Below are 20,966 nucleotides of genomic sequence, written 5' to 3' on the forward strand. Positions count from 1 at the left end.
TTGTCTGAGCATAAAACTACTTGATACTCCTGTCTCTCCTTGTCATGATGATTTCTGATCACTTTGCTTCTCTCTTCCCTTTCTGCTTTTCTCTTTTTCTTAGTAGTTCCACTACACAGGATTTGAATAGACCTTTTCCTTTTATGCCACAATTGGCGACTAGGACTCAGAGTGGAAGGGCATGTGGCCCTGGCATTCTGCAGAGAGCTTCCAAAGAATTGTCAACACTTGAGTCCACACACTACTCTTGCGTACTTATTAAGAGGTGGCAGAAAATGTTCTAATACCAACAGCCACCACTACAAACCACGCCACTTCCCTGCAAATCCCTTCCCTACTAAGAAGATTGAAGTGGAAGGAAAGAGATGGACAGTCATTGGGGATGTTGGGCTAGTGAGAAATGGAGTGGTCCCCATAAAAGATGAGAAGGTGATTTCTTGGGAGCAGAGATCTTTCCAAGGAGATCTCTCATCAAGACTGGGTGTGCCTACAAGAAGAGGAGACCGGTGTTTCATTACCTGGTGGCAAAACTGCCTAAGCCACAGATGTTTGTGATGTGACAGGTTGATGTTTGCCCCATTGCTTATGTGAGATTTGAGAAGAGAACTGGGGAGAAATTCTCCCATAGTTTAGTGTGGGTCAAGTAGATCCCATTGAAGGTAGCTGGCCTTGAGGTCCCTCTCTGGTAGCCCACCCATGAAGCCTGACTGCTAGGTGAGTAGAGCCCAGCATCTTGAGACCATTAGGTATTCTGCTGGTGTCAGGGGGTAAGGAGACATGGAGGATGTTGGTTTTTCTCATGCCAGGGAAGTGTGCAGTGGGAACCTCATGGCTGCCTCTTAGAACTCATACGGACTCCCCGCAAGAGAGCCACACCTGCAGACCTTCCCTGTAGAGGCGGCCAGCAGCCAGTTAGCATTCGTCAGAGAAGCACTGGACAGCAGTGGGGAGAGGATTGCTGCTGCACCCAGGTATCTGAGGAGGCATTTGCTTTTTCTTCTATCCCTTCTTCCCCTAAATAGCTAATCTCCACTGGCATATGTATAGGCTTTCCGTGTGTTAACTCATCTAATCCTCCCAGCAATCCTATGATGGAAGTTCTTTTATTGTTCTCATTTCACATAGACAGGACACTAAGGCACAGAGAGATTTAGTACCTGGAATTTGGATCCGGGTGGTCTGGCTCCCAAGACCAAGCTATAACCGCCATATTGTACTGTCCTGCCATCTGAGATAGAAAGAACTGACCTTCAGGTTTTTGACAGTAACCAGCAGTAAGAAATACATTTGACATCTTGACCCAGCACATACCTACATAAAAATAAGTGGAAAAAAGTTTAATGAAATAACACTTACATGTAATACAACTTGATCTTTCTGTTCTTTTCAGTTTCATTAAAAAAAATTCTACTTACCGCCTACTAAATAGATGATCTGGAGCTCAGAAGAGGTTTGAAGGGAGGAAAGAGCAGTGCCCCATTCTCAGTGTGCCTTCTCTGTCTGTCCCTCTTTCTTCTTCTCTCCCTTCTCTATGCCACCCTGAGTTTCCTGAGTTGCAAACCTCGTTAGTCATGGGGAGTGGGGTTAACTTTGAATTGGTTATGAAAGTGGAATGTTACACTGCACTGGACTGAGTTTCTATTACTGAAAGTGACCAGAAGTTTATCGACTCTCACCTTCCTGTTAAGAGATGGGAAAGAGAGATTCCAGAGAGCACAGTAGAAAGTTGTGATGATGGGATTCATGTAACTAACCCATCTCCTACCCCGACCCCTTGTGATTCCTTTTCGAGCTGGTGATCTCACCCTTCAAGTGTTTGGACTATGTGAAGGGCTTGCAGTTCAATCAGAACAACCCTGTCCTCTGTGGGTCATGCCCATCACCCATGGAACATGGGCTACGCTCTTCTAGTTCACTGCTGAACTGCAGCTATTGGAGTTCTAATTTCAGACCTCAACCTATTTTGTTTGATAGCCCAGAGCAGGTTTTATTGAAATGTCTTATTTTTCTAATTCAGACTTATTTATCTCTGCATTTATTAGTCACAGCGTGTCATTTTCATTCATTCCTCCTTTGTTTATAATTTCTTTTCAATAAAACTCAGCCTCTTTATATCCTTCTAATAAGCTTTTAAAGTCAACCTGGAATTCCCTTTGTTAAAAATAAATGTCAAGATGAAAAGATGAAATCAACTGCAGTTAGTCCTTGAAAATTTACAGGAAGGACAAATGTTAATGGCAAAACTTCCATTCAAGTTTGTTGAAACATGCTTTCTAGAAAACAGAAATTACTGGGCTCCCTCTTCACCCCATCTCCAACTTAAAAATTACTTTTATAGGTGATGAAGAACGCCTGCCTTGAACATTTTCCAGGCTAAAATGATTGTGACCAGGCTCTAAGCTTTGTGACCTTAATCACCCATTTGTCTGGGAGTTGGAGTGAGGCCAGACTCTTCTCGAAGAGAGATTTCGGCCTTCCTCACATGTCCTTCCGAGGCCCAGTGAGCTGGCTCATCTATCTCCTTTATTTGGCGCTAGGCCATCGACCTGTCTTGAGAGACTGTGAGCAGAAGAGACCCAGCACACGCCAGTGTTGTGGAGGACATCCGCTCCATCACGGACTGGCCTCTTTGTGAGGATCCACCAGGGGAATTGCTTGCAGATCTTAATACCAGCAACCTCTGTGCTTCCTCCCTGAAAAATTGGCTTACTTTTCAGCTTACGGACAATGAGAATCCTGTACAAATGTGGTTTTTCTCTTTGCTTGAGGGAGGCAGGGATCAAATTTGCAGTCCAGGATAGTGAGCATTCAAGCCCTGTGGTGTGAAATTCTATGTTCTAGTCCTACCCTTGGCTTGATTATTTTCCTATCTAAACTTTCCATCTGGGGTTCTCTCAATTCTTCATTTGATGCTTTTGTTTCATACATGCTTTTTAAGACACCTCTAATCCTCATGGTGAAACACGTACATTCAGAATGCCATTGCCAAGTAAATATAATATGGTATAATATGTTTTTGAAGCTTTAGCCTTTTTATCTATTGACTTAAATAGTGCTTGTCGTTGAAAACAAATTATGGTCCCAAATTTATAGTGGAAGAATGGATCACAGCTTTTCTACAAACCTTGAAATCTTTTTCTAGGTTTGGCAGGGGTGGGTATGACTAATATAAAAGTGAACTTTTCTTGCGATAACAGGATTGAGAATTTAATTGCAAGTTCATGTTAATTACAAAATAGAGTTAGCCGATATTAAATTTTAAGGAACCACCCAGAGGGCCATTCCAAATTCAGTAATGAATTGGGACAGAAAGCATAATTAAAATTTATACTTAACAGTCGAGAAGAAAAAATGTGGAATGAGAGGGGTTGATACTGAGAAGCAAGAGAACTATTAATTAGCTACGTTACTTTGAGAAGCCATTTTTTCTTTCCTAAATCAGTCGTCTCATCTGTAAAATGAAGCAACTAGACTAAATAAACTGAACAATTCTGCTAACCCTAAAGTTTTGTGATTTTCCAAATGCAGTTAAAATAGAACCTTGAAAAGAGAATTTACCATCACTACTTATGTAAGTAGAAATTTGAGAGTCCTGAGTTTTGAGGCCTTAAACATAGTCATCCACAGACCCTCATTGCTGTCTCTTGGCACAGTAATTGGGCCCCAGACCCGTAAATCTGAGAGTATGATAGTAATTTGTTATAAAGCAAATGGAAGTAATTGTGCGTGCACACACATTCAGGCACATGTGATTACCGTCGTTTCTAGGAAGGTCACTTACTCATAGTCATATTTTGGGGAGTTTTGATATGCTCATCATAGGTATTCAATAAATGTTAATTGTTTTGACTTGGAATTTTACAGCATTGTCCATTTAAAATGGTCAATGATGTAATACCTTTTTACCCTACCTTGGAATTAATTTTTTAAAATTTGAGAGACAACATTTTAATGTTGCAAGGGACCTTGGAGTACTTACCTTGTTAAACATTTTGTTTCATGATTTTGGGGAGAAGTTTAATATTGTTACTGTCTGGCAGGATGTAGCTTGTTTTTACTTATTTATTTTTTTATCATAGAACTCTTAAACATATTCTATATGTTTGCTAGAAGAAAACAAGTGCTTTGCCAGCACATAGTTGGAGCTTAGTAAATGTTAGTTCTTTTCCTCAAATAAGTTTTTACTATTAGTAGAAGGCTTCATAATTTGAAATCTGTGCACATGGAGGCTGACCAGAGGTTTCCTCGGTACTCTGTTACATACGCTAGAACGTTTTGATCATGCTGGTAGAGATTTTAACCACTAATACGAGAGACGTACAGAAAACAGATTAATAGACTAGTCACACAGTAGTGCATGGTTATTGACATAAAGCTAATCATTGATTACTTTTAGTAAGGTGAATGAGAACATTGTATTTAAAAGGCTAGTTATTCTCTAAAATGTGGCATATATTTAGCGAGGGTGAATGGATTTTGATGGTTCATCCTGCTGATGGTAGCTGCCACATTTCACAAAAGAGAATGCATTTTCACTGAGATGGACAGACACAAACACTAAACACTCCCCTGAGTTTGGCCAAGTAGCCAGAAATAGTTTTGGGATTCATGGAATTGTCTCCAAAATTCCAGGAATATTGCATCGTCTTCATGGGTCTAGTTTGTTTTCAGTTCCTTTTGAAACTGAGCCCCACTGGTGGGACACATGCTCAATAAATCACACCCACACTGAGACTGTGCACACTAAAGGCAGGAGCAGAAATTTAAAGCCCCCTTCATAAGCATCAAATTGCACACTTCTCTCCTGAAGTGTGGCTTTACTTCCTTGCAAACGTAGTTCAGCATTTCTTCAAAGTATGCGAAGTTTGAGCTCAGAACATTCCAGCATGGAAAACTGCTGAGGTCTAGCCTTCATTTGCCCTCTCTTCAGTCCACATGTCTGTTTGAATTTGGTTCTGTCTATCCTTTACCAAGTATCATTGCTTCTGCTTTGTTCCCAGCAAGTATATGTTTGACCTGTACAGATTTGGACTTCAGTAAGACAATGTCATTGTTTAAATCATAGTTTGGTCTTCCAAAATTTTTATTCTGTATGTTCCTTGATCTGAGAATACAACATTATCAGTTTCTTCGTGTTCACAAGCAGCTGAAAGAATTAACATAAATGACATCTCCACACACTGCCAGGACTACTTCCAACCTTCAGTATAACTGCATCTGGGCATACACACAGTTATAATCTTGACAGTGTCTCCATCATGACTTACAGTGATAAACATTTATTGAACGTCTACTATGAGCTAGACACTGACCTGGGCCTGGAATTTGCCTGTAATTTAAGCACCTCTACCTTCTGCCCTGACCTCACTTTTCAGCCTCTTCCATCTCAGCTTCTGTATACTAACCACATGCTGTTGCCAACGGGGTTGCTAGCTGCTCTTCAAATGCATCTTAGTCATGCCATTGCATCCACCTGAATGTTCTCTTTCTATTCCTATTTTTGCCTATTGATGTGTTATTCTCGAAAGAGCAACTGTCATCTTTTTCATGAAGTTGTCCCTAATCATGAGGGTGCTGGGTATGATCCTTACTAATGCTCTGTATGCACCATTTTTCCCTCATTGGAATTTTTGTTTGTATGCCACACTGCATTGCATTATAATAGATGTGCTGTATCCAGGTAAAGGCAGGGGTTGCTGTTTTTGCATTTTTTGTATGTTCGAAAGGAACGTGCACTGTGCTAATTTTTGTCTCACAGTAGGATCTCAGTATCATTGAGTGAATGAACATTCCTCTGATTTAAGTGGCACCCACTTGATGTACCCAGTGATCATGGAGAAGAGTGGGAGTGGTCTGGAGCCACCAAAGCTACCTTAGTGTAGGACGATTTCTTGAATATAAAATTGTTCCGTGCATATGCTAATTTAAATTTTTGCTTTTGTTTATTTGTTTACAGGCTTCGGGAATCAAAATGTACAAATGTATACGTGTAAAGTTAAAAGATCCTCAGTCTCTTTCCCCTTCCCAGCATGTAATTAACATTTCCAGTTTTGCAACTTGCTTTATTGTTGTTACCTTTAACAATATATCTGGGAACTTATTTCAATTGTATATGTGAAGATTACCCTCATTTTTTCTTCCTGCTGGATATTGCATGTTATTACATTGTATGGATGCAGCATATGTCATTCAACTAGTCCCCAACTGGGGAACATTTAAGTTGTTTACAACTACTTACTGTTACAATGACGAATTTTCAGCCATTTGCAAAACTAGAGGAGGAGGGGGAAAAAAACTAGAAGGTAAAAGATCTTGAACAAGGAGAGAATATTCTTTGAACATAGAGAATTTTAATAGATGCAACTTGTTTTATGAATTCGCTTTTTTAGTAAAAAAAATAAAATAAAATTTAAGTTTTAAAGAGCCACTTAAAAGCCCACTTAGCACAAGAAAGTAGCTGTTAGTTAAATTTGCTTCTTTTTGTTTCCTCTTTAAATTAATACTTTACTTGTTACTTCTGAGGATTCTATAGGCAAATAATGTTTGAAATAATTTATATCCTCATCTAAGATCAAATTCAGTAAATGTTTTGTGATCTAATAAGCATTTGAGAGATTAAAGACTTTCTTTCCCATCATTATTAATATTTTACTTATTTTTTAGTGCCCTCTCTGCTAAGAGTATCACCCTCATCACTTGTGTTGAGGTAGATCACGTAAGATAGGTCACAGTTATTTAGGATTGTCTTCTTAAAAAATAATTTCCAGTATACAGAATTATGTTCTGCATATAGACGTGAGGTTATGCTAAATATGATAGTTTCAGCAGCAATACCAGCCATTTATTGAGCAATTTCTGTGTATCACACAGTGCCATCAGTGGATTTTCTTAGGAGCTTTAAATACTGGCCCCTGATCCCCACTCCCCAGAGATTTAATTGGTCTAAGGGGCAGCCTGGGGTACTGGGATTTTTTTACAAGTTCCCCACATGATTCTTTATTAGTAAGTAATTTTTGTTTTAAAATAGTTTTGGACCTCAAAAAATGTTGCGAAGAACTCTTGCACTCCTGTCACCCAGATTCCCAGTTGTTAAGATTTTACTGAATTTTCTTTCCGTTTTATTAATCTATCTATCTAGTCTTTTTCTGATATAGTGCTTGATCACCCCTAAATACTATGGTCTGTACCTCCCCAAAAGAAGGACACTCTCCTACGTACATTTATATTTATAATTAATACTCTATAGCCTCCTGCCCCCTTCACCTCCATGCTTCATTCACCTTCACTGCCCTCGCCCTTGGCTGTTACGCTCACATCCTATCGTCTTTCCTGCCCCACTTCCCTTGATGTCAGCATCTCTGTGCTGGGGAGGGTAAGACAAAGGAAAGCAAGGGAAGATGGGAAGGCATGGAAAGATTGTCTGTTAGCAATCAGGAAATCAACATTATACAAAATCACCATACAACTTACATACCCCATTCAAATTTCACCAAATGCCCCAACAATTTCTCTTTTACTTCTTCTTTTTTTTTTTTTTTGATAAGGAAGATTGGCCCTGAGCTAACATCTGTGCCAATCTTCCTATATTTTGTATGTGGGATGCCACCACAGCATGGCTTGGTGAGCAAAGTGTAGGTCCGTGCCTGGGATCTGAACCTGTGAACCCTGGCCAGTGAAACAGAGCACGTAAACTTAACCACTATGCCACCGAGCCGGCCCCTCTTTTTCTCTCTTTGGTCCAGCATCGTATACAGGAACATGTTGTTGAATTTAGTTGTCGTGTCCATCAGTCTTCTTCAGAATGGAATCCATTCCTATGTCTTTTCTCAGCTTCTCATGTCCTTGACAGGCCTTGCATTCGATAGGGCAACCTTCAACCAGAACCATCTGGTGTTTTCCCATGACCAGACTCAGGCTATGCGTTCTTGGCAGGAATGATGCCATGCTCTTTAAAGTGTACCACGTCACGAAACATACTGTCAATCTTTCCCACCACTGGTGATGTTAACTCTGATCACCGGTCAAGTTGATGAACATTGACTTTCTCCACTGTGAAGTCAGCATTATCCCTTTCGTATTTAATTAGTATTTTGTGAGAAGATGTTCCCATATTATGCCAGTATTCTGTTCTTCATCAAATGTCCACCTATAAGCCCCTAGCATTCATTAATGACCTCTTCATTTTTAAACTACCACTTGCTAGTTGTAGAATGGTGATTATTTATTTTCATTATTCCATCTACATTTATTGGTTGACATTCTATAAGAAGGAGCTTTCTTTTCATCCCTATTTATCAATTTATTTATTTGTTTACTTATATCAGTATGGATTTATAGATTCCCATTTTATTCTATGGGTTGTAACTTAATATTCTCATTATTTTGATGCTGAGATTGTCCCAGATTTGTCCCAAATTTGAGTCCTTTCAAATGGATACCTGTATTTTTTTGACATCTTCCCATCATTTCTTGAGCATTTTCCTACTTTCTGGCACAACAGAATGTTCCAGGCTTATCTTGTACTTTCCCTGCCCCTGCCCTGACCCTCCTCCTTTTGCGTGGGAGATGGTAACTAGAGCCATAACTGGTCTCAGTGGTGTCATTGCTTCTGGGCTCTCTCAGCAGACAGAGCTGGGAAATATACATATGTGGATGTATGTATGCACATATACATCTTTGACTATTTCTGCGACTATCTGTGTCTGTATAAGTTCAGAAAACTGAGTTTACTCTGATAGTTCAAGTTCTAACCCAATACCTCAGTATTCCTTCTAGCCTTCCCTCTTCTCAGAAATTGAGAAAGCTGGGGGCTGGCCTGGTAGCATAGTAGTTGGATTCATGTGCTCTGCTTCAGTAGCCTGGGGTTCGCAGGTTCAGATTCCAGGTGTGGACCTAGTACTGCTCATCAAGCCACGCTGTGGTGGCATCCTACATAAAACAGAGGAAGATAGGCACAGATGTTAGCTCAGGGCCAATTTTCCTCACAAAAAAGAGAAAAAGAAAGAAAATTGAGAAAGCTGGCTTCTGTTATCTTCAGTATATTAATTAATTCTGCTTAATGTAACCAATATTTCAACTGCTCAGGAATCCTCCTTCCTCCACCATCTTTGTGCTCCCCACTACTACTTTTCTTTGGCTGCCAGGCATGCTGCTGATGCTGATGCCTCCATGTAGCCTCCCATCCCTGTCATGGCCCCACTTCCTCAGACTTCAGTGTCTTCATGCCAGGAGGGAGGAGAAGGGAAAGGAAAGAGAAATTCCCTCTAGGCAATTTAACGTGCTGCCAAGTTTGAAAACTACTGTATTCGACATGTTACGTACATTGTCTTAGTTAAATATTTCAAATTGCTGTGCTTTTCTCATGATGTAATTGAGAATTAAGAAAAATATATCTTTGTTATGAGCTTCTGTTTTTGTAATTTTTTCATGTCTTCCGTAAGTGGAATACAGGTAAATTCTTATTAATTGTGAGACTCTAGTAGAGTATTGATAGCCAGACTTTATTCTGATGTTTTTAATTTCCTTTGTGATGCTAGGACGTGGTTTCCAAAATGGCACGATCTAGTATATTGGTAGCAACCTGATGCTGTCAGGTTTGTTAAGGAGGAGATTCCTTTCTTCCCATTTGCGACTTTAAAAGGGCTCACATACTGAGCTTAGATTTTTCTTTTAGGCTCTGAAGTTCTCTCATGCCTCTGTCTGCTTCTGCTTCTTCACTGAGTTCAGAAGCATTGAGATCAAGATGGTCCCACGTCCCTTCTTCCTGGAGTTTAGAAATGGTATTCCAAAGGGGTCAGGCATCCCCTAGCCTAATCCCACCCCTTTTAGGAATTCTGGAGAGAGAAGCGGTTGAGAGCCCCTGGCCTCGATTGTAAAAATCAAGGCCCCCAACCTGAGTATAGTTAAAGAATCCTAGCAGTGATCTAAAGCTAAATTCTGTTGCTGTATGATTCATGGTGATCTAAGACTTTTCATCTGTTTTTCATTTTCTGAAGATTAAGTTGGTTGCTGGTATCGACAGTGTTTAGGTTTAAACAATTAAAATCAAGGTATAGAGTTACCTACGTATGCCATGTTCAGGTTTTGCTCATTTGTTGGCACAAGTTCGTTCTGCACAGGTTAAATGGCACACGTTTACCTTAGATAATCTCTTACATAGTGGAAAATATCTGAGGTCTGTTGGAGGGTAAGGGAGTACTTTAAGTAAAATTTCACTTAAAAAATTGGATTAAGTATTACTGAATTTATACTGATTTCAAATCTGATATAATTTGGATTTTAAAATACAAGGCTTTATGGTATTATTCATTTGGCTAAGGATTAAATTCCATAACTTTAAGATTTGGTACCATTTTAAAAGATGAAATTAAGGAAGCAAACATAAAAATTAGAGTATAGTTTGAGAAAAAAATTGGAAAAATAGAGAACTATTTTGAGAACTTTCGTATTTTGGAATTCTAAAAAACTGATAAGAAGTTCCATCTTTTACATTCTAAATTTCTATTCATTGTGTTTTCTCTGTAATGGAGTCCTTTGTGAGACACATATGGTCCGTTGTCTCAGTGTGTGTGTGTGTTGAGTGACAGCTGTCTTCCAGTGTACCTGAAGAAATCTTCAGTGACTATGGAATTAGTAGCTCCTCCAGGCCAAAGTGCTGTTGAACAGTTCATGGAAATATTCTGCTAGAAGGGTGTAAGTGTCCTAATGGCTTATAAAGAAATATTAAGACAGTGTGAAAGCATAAAGTTTATAATTTTTTCCTAAAATTATCTGCATGAATTATACTATCTAAAATAACTTCTTCAACAGAAGGGTAGTCCATTTAATTTTTTTGATTTTGAAAGTATATTTATTTACTTATTTTTTTAAACGAAATAATTTTAAAACGCCTGAATGAAATAAACTTTCCAAGAAAGATTCTCATATGTTTTCCCCTAAGGATAAAGGTGGAGTTTAAATGTAAGGCTTTTAACTAAAAGTGGGAATAATTTTGTTGTCCTTTAGTTCTTTCGTTGGAAATATGAAACCAGAAGTCAGTGAAGTCTCCATAGCAATCATCTTTATTTACAAGATGAATAACACGTTTTAGTCTGGATGTTGGGAAAGTTCTTGAAAAGTTTAAAAAAAAAAGTTCACCAAAAATATCAGGTGTTTTGACTGGAAATTGAGTCATTGATTATTTTGCATTATGATGAGAAGGTGTGACATGACCACTGATTACTTTTACAGATTTCTTCCTTGAGTTCTTGTCTGTGGGAACATTGGCGTGAGCTATTTCATGATTATACTGCAGTTTCATATGGTTCACCCTAATAAATGTGTAACTTATTATGATAAAATATAGGATATTTTGTAACAATCGGGTAAGAAGATGGAAAAAATGTTAAGAGTTCTGATGATAACCTTCAGTCAACATGTGGAAAACTCATATTACATGAGTTTTTATTGCATTTGTTCTCATCAGTTCCTTTTCTGAAAATTCAAACTTGTGCAACTAAGGAACTCGGTTTTGTAGTGTCTAGAGTAGTGCCTGCCACGTTGTAGGTCCTCAGTGTTTGTTGAATAAATAAATGAAGGGTGTTTTTATTTGTAGGTGATTTTGAAAATTCAATTTATAGCTTTTAATTAAAAGAACAGTTAGTTTCCTTCCAACTTCTAGCCCCTGACAACCTAAATCTGTTTCTCTCTCTAGTTTCGCCTTTTTCAGAATGTCATTTAAGTAGAATGATGCAGTATTTGGTCTTTCGTGTCTTAGAATGAATCTTTTGAGATTCCTCTAGGTTGTTGGGTATATCCGTAGTTTATTGTTTCAGTTCTGCGTAGTGGTCTGTTGTGTAGATACACTGCTTTTTTTGTTGTTCATTCACTGCTTTACAGGCATTTGAATGGTTTACATTTTATGGCTGCTGTAAGTGAAGGTGCTGTGAAGTCCACATGCAGGTCTTGGTGTGGACATCCGTCTTCATTTCTCTTGGATAAGTGCCGTGGAGTGGAATTGCTGGCTCATATGGTAAGCGCATGCTTCACTTTATCAGAAACTGTGAAATTGCTTTTTAAAGTGGCTATACAACTTTTGATTCCCACCGACAGTGGGTGAGAGTTGCAGTCATTTCACATCCTTTCCAGCACTTGATATTGTCCATCTGTTTAATGTTAGCCATTCTAGTGGGCATGTAGTAGTTCCTCATTGTGGATTTATTTACATTTTTCTGATCACCAGTGTTGTTGGGCAGTGGTTCATGTGCCTATTGGCCATTCATATCATTTCTTCTGTAAAGTGTCTGTTCAACATTTTGCTATTTTTTTACTGGGTTGTTGATTGAGTAGTGAGAGTTCTGGATACAAGTCCTTTGTTGGATAAGTGTTTTGTAAATATATTTTCCCAGTCTGTACCTTTGTTCTGCATTCAAAATATTTTCATTTGAGTCTTTTTATATGGTTTTCATCTCTGTGATAAATCCCCTCCCCCCCATAGGAATGCATTGATCATTTTTTTCAATTAGATCCTTATAATATTTATAACTTTTAAATGTCCTGTCTGATATTTATAATCTGGGTCATCTTGGAGTCTTGTTCTGTTGACTATATCATCTGTTAACAATGGCTTTCCCCACTCTTCGTGTCTAGTAATTTTTAATTGAATGTCAGGTATTGTGTGCTAAAGAACAATAGAGACTGAGGTAAATAATATTAATACCCATAATGGCCACTTCTTTTTTTCCTTCAGGTCCTTAATATAGGTGATTGTGTCTTTATTGTCAGTAGTTGAGCTGGATTTGAATTTTGTTGTTGCTATAGCTACTCGGCACGCACTGCAGGCTTCAGATTTCTCCAGAGGTGGCCTGCTGCTGCTGTGAGCTTAGTAGGAGGCCTGGAATGCAGGAGGGTTTTCTTAGCGTTCCTGATCCACTCTCAGTTTGCAGTCAACCTACATGCCTGGGCCCCAGGGCTTTCTCTGTGTTCTTCCTCTTCCCCAGCAGTAGACTACTGCTGCTTGTTGTTTGGGGCAAGGTTCATGGCAGGGTAGAGGGTGGGTTGGTGTTCTCCCTTCTCCCCCAGCCTCAGTTTTGGGCAGGCCCTCTGTGCCTGAGCCTCAGGAAAGGGGCTTTCGTAGTTTGCCTGCCCTTCCCATAATTAATTATTTTTGACATCTGTGTGATTAATTCTGATAGTATCTTGAAGAATCAAAATATTTTTGATAACTTTTTTATATCTTTAAGTATAAATTCTATATCCTATTAATATAAATATCTGCATTATCTTGGTGGTCTTTTTCTGTAGCCTGTTGTTTTCTAGACTCTCGCTACTCATGGCTTTTCCTCTCAGTCTTTCTGCTAAATCATCTTTGGTGATTTTTTTTTATTGTGAGCTCATGTTCATTGGAACTTTATTCATGAGACTTCTGTGACGACTACATTTTACTTCCTTTGCTCCAGATTGTGTTTGTGTCTATCTGCCTGGGAGCACAGTCTTGGCCTAGAACTACTTTAAACTAATTTGTTTTGCATGTGAATTCTGTCTCCAAGAGTACATCAATATAGACTTGTGTTTAGGAATTCTCAGTGGAGATTTTTTCCTTTCCTTCATTCCACCAAGGCAAAGCCAGGCACTCATCTCCACTGTCTGTCACTAAAGGGAAGTTTTATTTCATTTCAACCTCTGGGGCTTTATGTGAGTGTTTCTGGTGTGAACTGTATTTTCCATTCTTTGGACATGGTTTGTTAAAATCCAGGCTAAAGGCTACCAGGTAATAATAGACATTTCTATGGCAGATACTGGCTCCGACCTTCACTTACCTCTTTCTTTCTTTCTTATTTCTGATCTCTAAGCAATTTTCCTTACTTTTACTCAGCATTTTAAGATGTTTTCTACTTAAATGGTTTTATCTGAATATCCAGGTTACCCTGTTGCTGGAAGGGGAAGTTCTATATGCTGTCTTCTCATACCTCTGATATACTGTATCATAATCATGTGTTTTTTTCCTTCAGCCAAAGCTAGAATTCTAATAGGTTGCTGAATGTGAGTTTTTAGTTTTTGAATCACTGGCCAAGCGCAGAGAAGGTGGGAGGAGGTACTATAAAGAGTTTAGACTTTCTATTCAAGAATATATTCAAGTATATTTGAGCTGGAAATACACCATCAGCATTTATTAGCTGTGTGACCTTGGGCAAATTATCTAGGTTTTTAGTCTTTTTCTTTACTTGTTAAGTGGGATAGTAATGCCTACCTTTTTTTAAAAATATATTTTATGTTATTTATTTATTTTTAAAAACTTTTTAAGGATTTTATTTTTTTTCCTTTTTCTCCCCAAAGCCCCCGGTACATAGTTGTATATTCTTCGTTGTGGGTCCTTCTAGTTGTGGTATGTGGGACGCTGCCTCAGCGTGGTTTGATGAGCAGTGCCATGTCTGCGCCCAGGATTCGAACCAACGAAACACTGGGCCGCCTGCAGCAGAGCGTGCGACCTTAACCACTTGGCCACGGGGCCAGCCCCCTATTTATTTATTTTTTAACTTTTTATTGAGATTATGATAGTTTACAACCTTGAGAAATTTCAGTTGTACATTATTGTTTGTCAGTTGTGTTGTAGGTGCACCACTTCACCCTTTGTGCCCACCCCGCCACCTCCCTTTCCCCTGGTAACCATTAATCTGTTCTCTTTGTCTACGTGTTTAACTACCATATATGAGTAGAGTCATGCAGAGATTGTCTTTCTCTGTCTGGCTTATCTCACTTAACGTAATACACTCAAGGTCCATCCATGTTGTTGTGAATGGGACGATTTTGTCTTTTTTTATGGCTGGGTGGTATTCCATTGTATATATACACCATATATATATATATATTTTTAAAGATTTTTTAATTTTTCCTTTTTCTCCCCAAAGCCCCCTGGTACATAATTGTGCGTTTTTAGTTGTGGGTTCTTCTAGTTGTGGCATGTGGGATGCCGCTTCAGCATGGCTTGATGAGTAGTGCCATGTCTGCTCCCAGGATTTGAGCTGGCGAAACCCTGGGCTGCTGAAGCAGAGGCTGCAAACTTAACCACTCGGCCACAGGGCCAGCCCCCAACACCGTATCTTCTTTATCCAGACATCAGTCGATGGGCACTTAGGTTGCTTCCACGTCTTGGCTATTGTAAATAATGCTGCAATGAACCTAGGGGTGCGTGGGACTTTTGGAATTGCTGATTTCAAGTTCTTTGGATCAATACCCAGTAGTGGAATGAGTAATGTCTACCTTTTATAGGCCTAAAGACATGATTAAACAATGGCATGTCACATAGTAGGCATTCAAATGTTAATATCGTCCTCTTCCTCTCAAATACCTGGTGAATTATTTAGTATACACTTGTTTTTTGCCTTGAGTTCTCCCCTGCAAGGAATTTTAAATAAGATAGTAAAAATATCTTAGCGATTTACTCCTATTTAACCTGCCTTCTCTGTTTAATATTTAAACTTCTTTGACAAATATATTGGAGGTGATGGCTTATCATGCCTTTTCAATAATAGACTAGATAAGAGGTTCACAATTAAGCCAGATGGAAAAATATCAATTCAGTATAGCTTGATGGTTTCAAGGAAGGCACAGATTATTACTTACCAAACTAGAATTTTACTTTCTAGCTAATTGCTGTGAGTTTTATACCTCTGTGGGTTATAAACAGGATACAGAAGAAACTACACACTTATTCTCCTTGGCCTTCTAGTCTTTTAAAAGCTAACTATTCATAAAGATCAACATTTAAATTTAGTCTAGATAGACGATTTCTCATTAGCTATTAGTGATGCTTCTTTATCAAACTTGTCATTAGGAGATTTTGTGTTGTTGTTAATGCCATCGAGTGGATTCTGACTCCTAGCGACCCTGTGTACAGCAAGGCAGAACCCTGCCTGGTCTTTTTGAACTGTTCTCTTTTCTTCTGGCGCTATGTCAGACAATGCTCCGCTGCTATTCACAGGATTTTCATGGCCAATTTTTTGTGAGTGGGTGGCCAGCTCTTTCTTCCTAGTCTGTCTAGTCTGGGTGGAAGCTCTGCTGAAACCTGTCCACATGGAGGACCCTGCTCGTATTTGAAATACCGATGGCATAGCTTTCAAGATCACAGTAACACACAGCCACTGCAGTATGACAACTGACAGATGGACAGGTAGTGCAGGAAACAAACTTGGGCTGCAGCAGTGAGAGCACTGAATCTTAACCACAAGACCACCAGGGCTGGCTTATTGTGAGATTACAATAATGATTTATTCTTTTTAGTGAAGATGTGAGGCATTTGAAGGAATTTTATGAAGTTCTCATTTATTCCCTGTAATCCTGAAAACAATATAGCATAAAGTGGAAGTCTCTTAATACTCTAATTGTAACTTCTTCTTGGCTCAAGGTTTTTTTTTTTTCCTTTAAAAATAAGTTGTGGGGGCTGGCCTGCTGGTATAGTGGTTAAGTTTGACACGCTCCACCTTGGCAGCCCAGGGTTCATGGGTTCGGATCCTAGGTGTGGACCCATATACCACTCATCGGGCCATGCTGTGGCAGCATCCCACATACAGAGTCGAGGAAGATTGGCACACATGTTAGCTCAGCAACAATCTTTCTCAAGCAAAAAGAGGAAGATTGGCAACAGATGTTAGCTCAGGGCCAATCTTCCTCAAGCAAAAAAAAAAAAAAAAAGAAGTGTTATCGAGTATGAAAACAAAGCTTTTAAGTACTCTTTTTTGGAGGGGGTCCAGCTCCTTTTCCTACCTTCTCATGGAATGAGTAAAGAACATTGAAATTGGATAAAGGCAGGAACGACAGGGTAGAAGTGGAGGGGAAGAAATAAGTCAGACTGTCTATCATCAGTCCCTCAAAGATCAAATTCACCTTTTAATGTAATTACAATGTTTAGTTGAGCCTTTTGATTTAGCGTATGAGGGAATGGAGTATCAGAGAGGCGACTTACATTTATAAGAACATATAGCTTGTTAATGACAAAGCCACACCTTAAGGACACTCCTGACTCAAAGCTACATGCATGATCCTGAGCAAGTCCTTCAGTCTTTCTAAACGTCCTCTTCAAGTGTCGAGTGGTGAGGATGCCTGCTTTACAGGGCTGTGTGGACGAAGGGGAGCTCATGTGTGTTTATGAAGTGCTGATGTATACCAGGTGCTCAATAAATAGTTTTTCCCCTTTGTCTCATCTTGGCTTATTGTAAATCACTATTTTTGTGAACATAATAAATAAAAAATTGGCAGTAAACAGAGAATTATTAAGTATTTTATGGTCTTCCACTTTTTAACAAAATGTGCAGTGTGCAGACTGGAAGTAAAACTTTTCTGGAAGATTCCCTGAATCATTTTAGCTCATTTAGAGAGTTTACGTCATCTTTAGATGCTCTGATTTCTGTCAGTGCATTATTGCCTTGGGTCAGTACACCAGTTTATACGGAAAGCAGTTTTGAAGACTTTTCCTTGCCCTTTCTTTTATGAATTCCTCTTGTGTGAACTTTTGATCCTCACTGAGTGACCTTATAAAAGAAAGGGAAAATATCAATAAAGTTTGAAACTTACCCTTTCCACTCAATTTGTTTCCAGATGGATTCACAGTGTTCTGAATCTCACCTTTAGGTCTGACTCTGGTTGGAAAAAAGTCTCAAAATGTTATTTTGGCACCACAGCCTGCATCCCAGTAGTCACATTGGAGCCTTTACAGTGCTTCATCTGCCCTTTGAGCGAACACGCATTTCAAGGATTGCATCGGTGTAAGTGGTTGGAGTTTGTAACTCCACATTCACTTATTTGGGAAAACTCAGTTTTATTGATGACATGGTGTTTTTTTATCATATTTATTGAATGCACTTTGCTTCCAGCCAGTGACAATATGCAAACCAGAACCCAGCAACTTGTAAAACAAGCTTCTCTTCCCTCTCTCAAACTGGTAGATGTACCTAGTTCAGTATTTTTCCTGGTAAGACTAAAGAAGAATTTAGAAACTCAGAAGTTATAAGCAGCCTTGGGCTCACTTAGCTGTTTCTTTTTCCTTTGCTTTAACTGTGGGGCTCTAAGAAGAGATAGTGTCTAAATGTTTATTTTAGGGATTAATAAAGCTTTCTTTTAGAGTTTAAAAAAGCTCTGCAAAGTTTTGTATCATGAAAGTCCAAGCTCATAGTATGTATAGTAAGGAAAGCTACTCGTCTTTACCAGACTTTGTGTAAGGAAAAAACCCTCATTTGCTGAAAATGAGCAATAAAATATAGTTTCCCAAGTAATGTATATGAATATGTAATTAATCACTTATACTACTAACTGGAAACTTTTCTTGGATAGTATTACAGTAGAGCTTGTCACATCATAAACTCTGTGAAGGTATTGGTTGAATAAATGGATGAGAGTTGATATCAAGCCTTTTAATTGGTAGCTGGTTTTGAAAAATCAGTTTATAAGTTTGAATTAGAAGGATAATTTGAGCTAGGACTTGAGGTGTGCCCTATGGTCTGTTAAAGTCAACGTCATCACTAACTCCCCAGAGACGAGTCAAGGAGAGGAAGTTGGAAAGAGGTTGGCTCCATGGGGAAAGATTTCTCCTCTGCCTTCTTCTCCCCCTGCTGCTTCAAGGAAGAGGAGACACTTTAACGATCAATCGCTGAGACTTTGATGAGCATGGGGCAGGTCCTGTTGCCCTCCAGGCAGTATTTGACAGAGTGGTGTCCATCCAGTCATTAACGACAGTATCCCCACTCATGTCAACATCTCCTTCACCCTGTCTGCCATTCTGGAAGTGGATGCATAGCATCAGCCAATGACATCATTCCTGTGGCTAAGTATGATCTGGTACAATCCATTCATTAGATGGAACCCAGGGGAAAGTGAGGGCATCAAGAAGCTCAGCATGGCAACTGAGAACCTATGGCTTCCAGATATCATCATCGAGGAGTTCATGGATGTGGATCAGGCACCTACAGTCTCATGGCTTATGTCAACAGTGAAGGTCACAACAGATATTATAAGCCAATGTGAGTAGTCAGCGCGTGTAACCTGGACATCTTCTCTTTCCCCTTTGACAAGCAGAATTGCATGTTCACCTTCAGCTCTTCCATCTAAACAGGTGGCTATCAGGCACAGGACTGGCCTCTCCGTGATAAACCTTCTGTGACCAGTAGCTTTCTGGTTGCCATTGTTGCTCTCATCTTATCCCTACCAGCAGAAAGTAAGAATCATTCCACATTCAAGATGACACTTCTGCTGGGCTACACTGTCTTTCTGCTTGTGATGAATGACATTCCCAGCCACTGGCACCTCCCTCATCAGTGTCCACTTTGCCCCGTGTCTGTCTCTGATGGTGTTCAGCCTGCTGGAGACTATCTTCATCACTTGCCTTCTGTACCTGGCCACCACCCAGCCCCTACCTGTACCTTGGTGGCTCTATTCCCTATTTCTACACTGCACCAGCCCAAGGAGATCCTGTCCTCCTGTACCCTAGAAGGGAAATAAGGGCCTGGATCTCATCCCCACCCACCTGCCCGGCCTGAAGGAACTAGTGGAGCTGGTGGGAAAGGTGCTAGGTACCAGAGAGGCAGAGTTAAATGGATGCTCTATATCAACAAGAGCCGGCAGAAACACAAGGCTCAGAAGCAGCACTTGGTGGACCTCTGGGTGCAGTTCAGCCATGTGATGAATTCCCTGCTCTTCCACTTCTACCTGCTCTTCATGGCCTCTCCATCATCACAGTCATTGTCCTCTGGAACACCCAGGCAGTTACCCACCTGCAAACCCCAGTCTGGAGCTTCTCTTGCTGCCAGAAAACAGCCAGGCTCTCATGCCCATCCAAATTCCAGCCTCAGCCCTGGCACCCACTTTGTTTATAACCCAGTTCTCTATGCAGTTTCAGACAAGATGGATAGTTCCATATGCCCTCCAAAAGTTACGTCCTTGCTCCTGCGTGCCATCAGCTCCCCTCAGCCCTACCATGACTTCTGCCTGGCTCCTCACGGTTCAGGTTCCAGGAATGCTTTCTTGATTGAATCACCCCCAATAAACCCGGGGGGCAGGGAGGATGAAAGGGACAATTTGACTTTATTTTTTGAAGAAAAATTTTTAGTAAAATTTAACTGAGCCTCTAGTAATTTTATAGTTGTTAGTTTTTGCAAAGAAAGACCTAGCAGTTTTCTTTAAGTTAAAAAAACTCATATTTGATGGTGGAAATTAAGGATATAAATAACATTCATAGGGAAACATTTAAAAATGAATGGATGAGTGACATAATGTGACATTTGGTGTGCCAGTGATAGTTATCTACTTATTAAATGGGTCCTGAAGAGCTCTCAGAGGATAAAAATAAGAAAACAGTATCCCTTAAGACATTACATAGTTCAGAATGACCATTATTTTCCCTGTATTAGCTGGAACTTTTCCCCATCTTTTTCTGAATTATGGTTTCATTGCTTAAAATGTGTTAAAATATTTAACTTTTTTTCTTCAAAGAACATATTTTGGGCTTCTATAATGTTTTCAAATGATGTTAAAATATTAGTTTCCTTTGTAATTAAATTGGTTATAAATCCCTTAGTAGTCAATATTCATGGCTTCACAGTAAAAGTGAAGATGTGAAGGGAGGGAAGGAGGAAGAATGTGCTCATCCACAGTATTGCAAGGTTTCTTACCGCTTGTAAAGAAATAGTTTGGTTACTTAAGGTTTTTCTAACATTTTATTATAAAAATACAGGAAAGTTGAAAGAATTATGCAGGAAATACAATTTCCCCACTACTCAAATTGTACATTTTTTGTTGTTAGTGCTGTTGAGTCACTCCAACTCCTAGCAACCCCTGTGCACAGCAGAGTGGAGCCCTGCCTGGTCTTTTTGCCCCATCCTCTCACCTTCCAGTGTTATAGCAGACAATGCTCCACTGCTGTTCAGAGGATTTTCACGGCCAGTTTTCCGGAAGTGGTTGGCCAGGTCCTTCTTCCTAGTCTGTCATAGTCTGGAAGCTCT

General features: G+C 39.5%; 1 protein-coding gene and 1 pseudogene across 6 annotated transcripts in view; both read left to right on the plus strand.

Moving 5' to 3' along the window:
- BICC1 (BicC family RNA binding protein 1) overlaps positions 1 to 20,966 on the plus strand; it is a 266,280-nt gene that overhangs the window by 121,146 nt on the left and 124,168 nt on the right. The gene's annotated exons all lie outside the window — the stretch shown is intronic.
- LOC138918681 (5-hydroxytryptamine receptor 3C pseudogene) lies at positions 5,259 to 19,841 on the plus strand (annotated as a pseudogene).

The sequence above is a fragment of the Equus caballus genome, chromosome 1, assembly GCF_041296265.1.
Source record: "Equus caballus isolate H_3958 breed thoroughbred chromosome 1, TB-T2T, whole genome shotgun sequence".
Classification (NCBI taxonomy): domain Eukaryota; kingdom Metazoa; phylum Chordata; class Mammalia; order Perissodactyla; family Equidae; genus Equus; species Equus caballus.